Genomic DNA, 6,931 nt, shown 5'->3' on the forward strand with positions numbered 1-6,931 from the left:
CCAAAATTCAAATATTGCACATGAATTCATCAACCTGCCTCGTATGGCAGAAATTGACCAAAAAACCGAGTTTGATCCTGGCTCAGAATGAACGCTAGCGATATGCTTAACACATGCAAGTCGAACGTTGTTTTCGTCTATAGAACAGTTGAAGACAAAGTGGCGAACGGGTGCGTAACGCGTGGGAATCTGCCAAACAGTTTGGGCCGAATCCCAAAGAAACGAAAGCAGCTTTGCTGCTTGCTTGCTTGCTTGCTTGCTTGCTTGCTGCTTTTCGATAAAGCTAAAAAGCGCTGTTTGATGAGCCTGCGTAGTATTAGGTAGTTGGTTGGGTAAAGGCTGACCAAGCCGCAGATGCTTAGCTGATCTTTTCGGACGATCAGCCACACTGGGACTGAGACACGGCCCAGACTCCGTAGGGAGGCAGCAGTGGGGAATATCGGACAATGGGCGAAAGCCCGATCCAGCAATATCGCGTGAGTGAGTGAAAAACGTCGCGTTAGCGAGGAAGGGCAATGCCGCTTGTAAAGCTCTTTCGTCGAGTACGCGATTATGACAAGACTCGAAGAAGAAGCCCCGGCTAACTCCGTGCCAGCAGCCGCGGTAAGACGGGGGGGGCAAGTGTTATTCGGAATGACTGGGCGTAAAGGGCACGTAGGCAGTGAATCAGGTTGAAAGTCAAAGGCGCCAGCTCAACTGGCGGAATGCTTTCAAAACCAATTTACTCGAGTGGGACAGAGGGGAGTGGAATTTCGTGTGTAGGGATAAAATCCGGAGATATACGAAGGAACGCCGAAGTAGCGAAGGCAGCTTTCTGGGTCTCTACTGACGCTGAGGTGCGAAAGCTTGGGGAGCAAACAGGATTAGATACCCTGGTAGTCCATGCCGTAAACGATGAGTGTTCGTCCTTGGTCCGCGGATCGGGGGCCCAGCTAACGCGTTAAACACTCCGCCTGGGGAGTACGGTCGCAAGACTGAAACTCAAAGGAATTGACGGGGGCCTGCACAAGCGGTGGAGCATGTGGTTTAATTCGATACAACGCGCAAAACCTTACCAGCCCTTGACATATGAACACTTGACGTATGAACACTTGACATATGAACCGGTGTGCTTGTCCTTAACGGGATGAAACGAAAATTCATACAGGTGCTGCATGGCTGTCGTCAGCTCGTGTCGTGAGACGTTTTTGGTTAACTCCTATAACGAGCGAAACCCTCGTTTTGTGTTGCTAAGATATGCTGCTCCCAGAGGATCAATGTCATCATTCACCCTCGGCAAGCAGGAACATAGAACATGGGCTGGCTTCCGACGAACTTGAGGTTCCGACGAGCGAGCCGGTGGTAAGTGAGCCGCTTCATCGGTACCTGCCCATGAATCTGTGTTCAGTCAGCGGTTAGCCAGGATTGATGACACTCCCTCTGTGCCGATGTTGCACTCACAAGAGACTGCCCGTAGTTCTACTATGGAGGAAGGTGAGGATGACGTCAAGTCCGCATGGCCCTTATGGGCTGGGCTACACACGTGCTACAATGGCAATTACAATAGGAAGCAGGGCCGTAAGGCGGAGCGAATCCAGAAAGATTGCCTCAGTTCGGATTGTTCTCTGCAACTCGAGAACATGAAGTTGGAATCGCTAGTAATCGCGGATCAGCATGCCGCGGTGAATATGTACTCGGGCCCCGTACACACCGCCCGTCACACCCTGGGAATTGGTTTCGCCCGAAGCATCGACCAGAGATCACCCATTACTAAAGTGTTCCATGCCGCCGTTGAGTGTGGCCCATTTTGGTATTGGTGGTCTTCTTGGCGCATATCACGGTTGGGTCAGTGACTGGGGTGAAGTCGTAACATGGTAGTCGTAGGGGAACCTGTGGCTGGAGGGAATCTCAAAGGGAAGCGCCAGCGTCCTTTCGTTAACTGTACTGACTTGATGAAGTTAATTCCAAGTTGGGTAAATGCCGGCCCGGCCCGGCCCGGCCCGGCCCGGCCGGATGAAGCGCTATGCGCGAGGAGGAAGCGCTTCTTCATGAAGCGCATGAAGGGATTGAAACCGTAGACCAATCGCGGATGAAGCGGTTAACAGTTGAGCTACCAGCGCGGGAAGGGAAAATGTACGGTTAGTATCATATACATTCTTTGACTTTCGAGCCGCCTCATGACCTGTGAGACGTTAACTATTCAAAGACCCCAGCTGCTTGCTGCTTTCTTCGAGATTTCATGAACCTCGCTAAAGCCTAAAGCAGCAAGCAAGCAAGCAAGCAAGCAAGCAAGCATTGGAGTTCGAAAAACGTATAGATCGAAAGACGACGACAAAGCGAAGGCCTTCATTGCATTGCTGCGACTTGCTTGCTGCAAGGACATAAGACTTTCTTTCTAGGCCCTTTTCCCTTCCCGAGATTGAGTGATGAGAGATCGGGTGCCAACCAAGCGGCTTAGGCGCTAATCGATAGCTTACGCCGGCCCTCAACCATTACTGCTGGGGATGGCCCACGCAGCAAGCAAGCAAGCAAGCAAGCAAGCAAGCAAGCACGAGGTGTAGCGCAGTCTGGTAGCGCATCTGTTTTGGGTACAGAGGGCCATAGGTTCGAATCCTGTCACCTCGATTATTGCCGTGTACTGGGCGGGTAACCTTTCGCTCCGTCCTTTTTCCACGTCTTTCTCTGCGCTTCTTGCGGCTTCTTGTGGCATAACTCTGTCCACGGATCAAACAAGCATTGTAACCTGCCTGCCTGAAACTTCTCTGAAGACATGACCTTCTGAGTCATCTAGGCATTCATTTTGAAACCCGGAAATTTCGTATATAGAGTTGTGAAGACTATGCCTCCTATAGATAGTAGGAAATGGTTAACCCGAAGGTCCTAGGATTGAGAGGAGGTACTACAGATCGTAGTGCTTTAACCTCTTGCCATAAGCATCTGGCTGGGTGTAGAGTTGATTCAAGCACGTCTTCATCAGGTTTTCAAAGCCAAGTCCCTTTCGTCTAGTGGTTAGGACATCGTCTTTTCATGTCGAAGAAACGGGTTCGATTCCCGTAAGGGATAACTTTCTTGCTTGCTTGCTTGCTTGCTTGCTTGCTTGCTTGGGGAGGCTAGCAAAAGGTCCCTAGCCTCTTCGTTAGAGGGTTGAGCAAGAGGTCCACAGGACCCCAAGGTCCCGTAGTCCCCACGATGAGTGAGGGCTGGTTTCTCGTGGTTCAGAATGTAAACATCCCCCGCTGAACCCACCGCATCGTCTCATGTGGGTGTCTTAACACTTTCTGAATTGCCGACGACAAGACAATCTGTTCGTTGATCGAAGTCTTGAGCGATTGGGGGGTTCAGTTGAAATTTTGCTTGCCGGCTGACTGACGTTCTCAACAACCAACCAACGATGGGCCAACGAACGAACGAGACCATATGCACCGCGGCATTCCCCTTCCCCGCGCGCGAGCCTTTTCATCCGGATGAACAAATTCGTCACTCAACGGCGGGCGGTCAATTCGCGTAGTTTTTATTTTGTGCACAATCTAACTCTTGTGACCGAAAGCGTGCTCATGTCAACGAGACAAGTGCGCCGGAAGAGTCACTGGAGGAGTAGCGAAGGTGCGTGCCGGAGATCCCCCTTCGACTGATGAGAGCGAATCAAACTCTGACGAGCAAGCAAGCAAGCAAGCAAGCAAGCAAGCAAACCTAGGACTTGTAAGGGACGAGAGGGGAGACTTCACATGGAGCGCCCAGGCTTACCGCCTAGAAGCCGGTTCATTATATCAGACCCGCTTCATCGGTTCCCCACAGCATATCAAAATCCTCATCGCCGGTCGACCCGCCAATCTCTTCTCTTGAGGAGAAAAAAAGGCAAGATAAACCCTCGAAAAGGAATGCAGATCCGCTTTCATCGAGTTAACCTTTCAGAAAGAGATCGGCGCTCGTCCCTTCAGTCGCAAACCGAAGCCCGCTTCACCATAGATGGTGTGAAAAAGATCGATATATCGGTCATGTAATGACCTTGACCGCTACGCTTGATTAGATACATATTTTCTGCTGAGATAGATGCTGGGATAAAGCGCAAAGCTCTTTCTCAGCTTCCGCTCCTACTCGTGCTTGCTGGGAAAGCGGCGGGCGCCATGTTATTTGGTTGGTGAGAGGCGCTTCTTCCGCCGGCTACAGACAGAAAGATTTCGGTACTGGCCCCCTATAGTATAGTCTGGTAAGGAAATTTAGTATATAGACGCGCCATTCGTTTAGCCAGCTTCCAGTCTCTATTCACTTTGAACTCTTCACAACTCCATCACCCTCTTATAGAGATAGGGAAAAAAGGGGGTTGCAGGGCTGGCTTCATTCGGGTCAATAATACACCCGTTCTCGTTTCGGATTAGCTCAGTCGGTAGAGCAGTGGACTGTTAATCCATGGGTCGCAAGTTCGAGTCTTGCATCCGGAGAAAGTAACTGAAACAAACATGAGAATTGATCGACTAGAGCTTTTAAATAGGCCCGCATGAAATGAACCGGCGATAATCAAAAAAAGCCAGTCATATAGGATAAATGGTAAGTAGATTGAATGGCAGGTATTGGTGAAAAGCCAGCCGAAGAAACGACGAAGAGTTGCTTGCTCCGCTTCTTCCGTTCCGCATGAGCCGGGTATTGGTGCTTTTATAAGACGTGATGACCTTATCGATACCACAAGGATCTGGGCATGGCACCTACGAGACGACGACAAAGATGCCCGACGGACGAAGATTCTCAATGGGATTGTTGACCAAGTGTCTCTCTCGAGAACAACAACGGTCCGCCATTTCTCAGGGATCCCCCGAACCACAGCTCGCGAATGGTAACATAGGATAGTAACGGCCAATCAATTTACATTGCTTTGTGCTCTGTTCGGCTTTTTCATTGATTTGAAGGAGAATTCGCGGGCGGTTTAGTTTACTTTAATCAATTAACCTGCTTCCGAGTCCAGTTCAATTATATGAACTTCCCTTCAATAAGTATACCCGAACTCAATGATCGAGAATACATGTATGTTATGCCTCGTAACAGATACGATACCACCTTCTTTACGCCTTTTTCCTTCTTTCTAAAGTGTCTTTGTTCGCAGTGTGGCGTCTTTTCTGTGTCGGCATATTCTGAGAGAGGATCCTAAGCGCATCTTTCTAACCCGCCCGAAATGGGTAAGGAAAGAAAAGGTGGGGGTTCCTAGAACAAATCCAGTGGGGACAGGGCCTGTAGCTCAGAGGATTAGAGCACGTGGCTACGAACCACGGTGTCGGGGGTTCAAATCCCTCCTCGCCCACAATAATAATAATAGGGAGAACGAGAAGTCACCTTTCGCTTCGTGACGATTCTATCGAGAAGGACCGAAGCCTTGCTCTCGAGGCAATTATTTCAAAGACTTCGAGCGAGTGTTAAGCTGCTTGCTATTTCGCCATGACATTTCTTAGAAGCTCCGAGCATAGGTGTACCGACGGCATTCAACATGGCCTCTATTTGTTTGATTCCTTGAACCTCTACTTGTTCGATTAGTCTATTGGAAGGGGTTAGGACGTGTAGATTAATCGATTTCTCTCTTCCCAATCGCTCAGAAAGTCAGTCAAAGCTTACTTTGAACGGGGAGAGTGGCCGAGTGGTTAAAAGCGACAGACTGTAAATCTGTTGAAGGTTTTCTACGCAGGTTCAAATCCTGCCTCTCCCACCCAATAGGTTAGGTCTGAAAAAGATTTACGCTTTCACTGTTGTTAATGGATAGCGAAACGTATATCTGATGCTTTGCCTAGGCTAGAGAACTCCGCTCGTACCCTCCTCTTCCATGGAAATGAAACGAATTGACCTTTCCACCAACCATTTTCTCCCTCAAACCAACTTTCCTAAGGAGGGCGCCACTTCGGTTCGGAGGGCTGCTTGCTTTTGGGCAAGCAACTTTGGTCGTCTTTCGGTATAGTGAATACACCCCTCTGTCCGACCCGATTAACCCTGCAAACATATTCGTGGGATAGGAGGACCCAGAAAGGGCGGGCGTCCGAGCCGGGGATATTAGGGAATGAATCTATCCGTGTGTCCACGGCATACAACCGCAACTAAAGCGAAAAGCAGCAGGCGGGAAAAAAGGGGGCGGACCCCCACCCCGAAGTGAAGAGATTCAATGAGACCACTCGAATACATAGACAACGTGCCATTTCATGAGTGACTAGGAAAAGCAGAGAAAGGTATAAGAAGAGGAAACTAATCGACGAGAAACTAATAGCTAGTAGCAACGATTTCTCAGGATCCATTGGTTTATATAGAATCCATCTTTTAGGCGTATCGAAATACATTATTTTCACCAGGCGTATATAATAAAATGGAGTGACCCCCAGTGTCCCAGGGTACCTAGTCCCCCTAGAACCGCGGGAGACAGTCGCCCATCATACGGCTCACCCACTCAACTTGCTTCGGATGTTAGTTCTGAATCGTTCAGGTTCAGATAACTCCGCACGCATGAACCGCCGTTGGCTTTACGAACGAAGGAGCGGAGCAAGAAAGCTATAGCGCTTTCTCAGCCAGCGATGCCCACTTCAACAGCAGATTGGTCCTTATTCTCGAGGACTTATTTTCCTCCCCCATCCGCAGGGTCTTCGGCTCTCCCCTTTCATTCGGGGGGAGCGGGAGGGATACCGAGGGAAGGGGCGAGCCTGCTTATCCTCCCCTGTTTGATCTCCTTCAGACCACCTGCGGCCCTGTTCAAAAAGCTATGCATCCAAAGATTCACAAGGATCGAATCCCCTGTCTGAACTCTGTCAGACGCATCCAATGGATCCAACAAAAGGGGGTTAAGCAGAGTGAATACGTAGAGTCTAATTCACCAAGGCTTTTACTATTTAGGCCCCTTCCCGGCTACCGGATCACTCAGTGCTTTCCCCTAAATGAAACCAAGACAAAGGGGTTCCTTTTAGGTAGGCGGGTACTATGGACCTTCTGC

The 6,931-nt window shown here is 49.7% G+C and overlaps 3 non-coding genes and 1 pseudogene across 3 annotated transcripts; all 4 read left to right on the forward strand.

Annotated features, from left to right (window-relative positions):
* Nucleotides 1–64: 64 nt before the first annotated feature.
* On the forward strand, nucleotides 65–1,886 carry LOC147849663 (18S ribosomal RNA; annotated as a pseudogene).
* A 644-nt stretch (nucleotides 1,887–2,530) lies between these two features.
* On the forward strand, nucleotides 2,531–2,604 carry TRNAP-UGG (transfer RNA proline (anticodon UGG)). Its single transcript has one exon. It is a non-coding gene; the product is annotated as a tRNA-Pro (tRNA).
* A 1,741-nt stretch (nucleotides 2,605–4,345) lies between these two features.
* TRNAN-GUU (transfer RNA asparagine (anticodon GUU)) lies at nucleotides 4,346–4,418 on the forward strand. The gene has a single exon. It is a non-coding gene; the product is annotated as a tRNA-Asn (tRNA).
* A 1,167-nt stretch (nucleotides 4,419–5,585) lies between these two features.
* Nucleotides 5,586–5,668, forward strand: TRNAY-GUA (transfer RNA tyrosine (anticodon GUA)). The gene has a single exon. It is a non-coding gene; the product is annotated as a tRNA-Tyr (tRNA).
* The last annotated feature ends 1,263 nt before the right edge of the window (nucleotides 5,669–6,931 follow it).

Source organism: Azolla caroliniana, unplaced genomic scaffold (genome assembly GCF_043228905.1).
Source record: "Azolla caroliniana isolate FFs.n. ecotype wild unplaced genomic scaffold, voAzoCaro1.0.p SCAF_27, whole genome shotgun sequence".
NCBI lineage: Eukaryota > Viridiplantae > Streptophyta > Polypodiopsida > Salviniales > Salviniaceae > Azolla > Azolla caroliniana.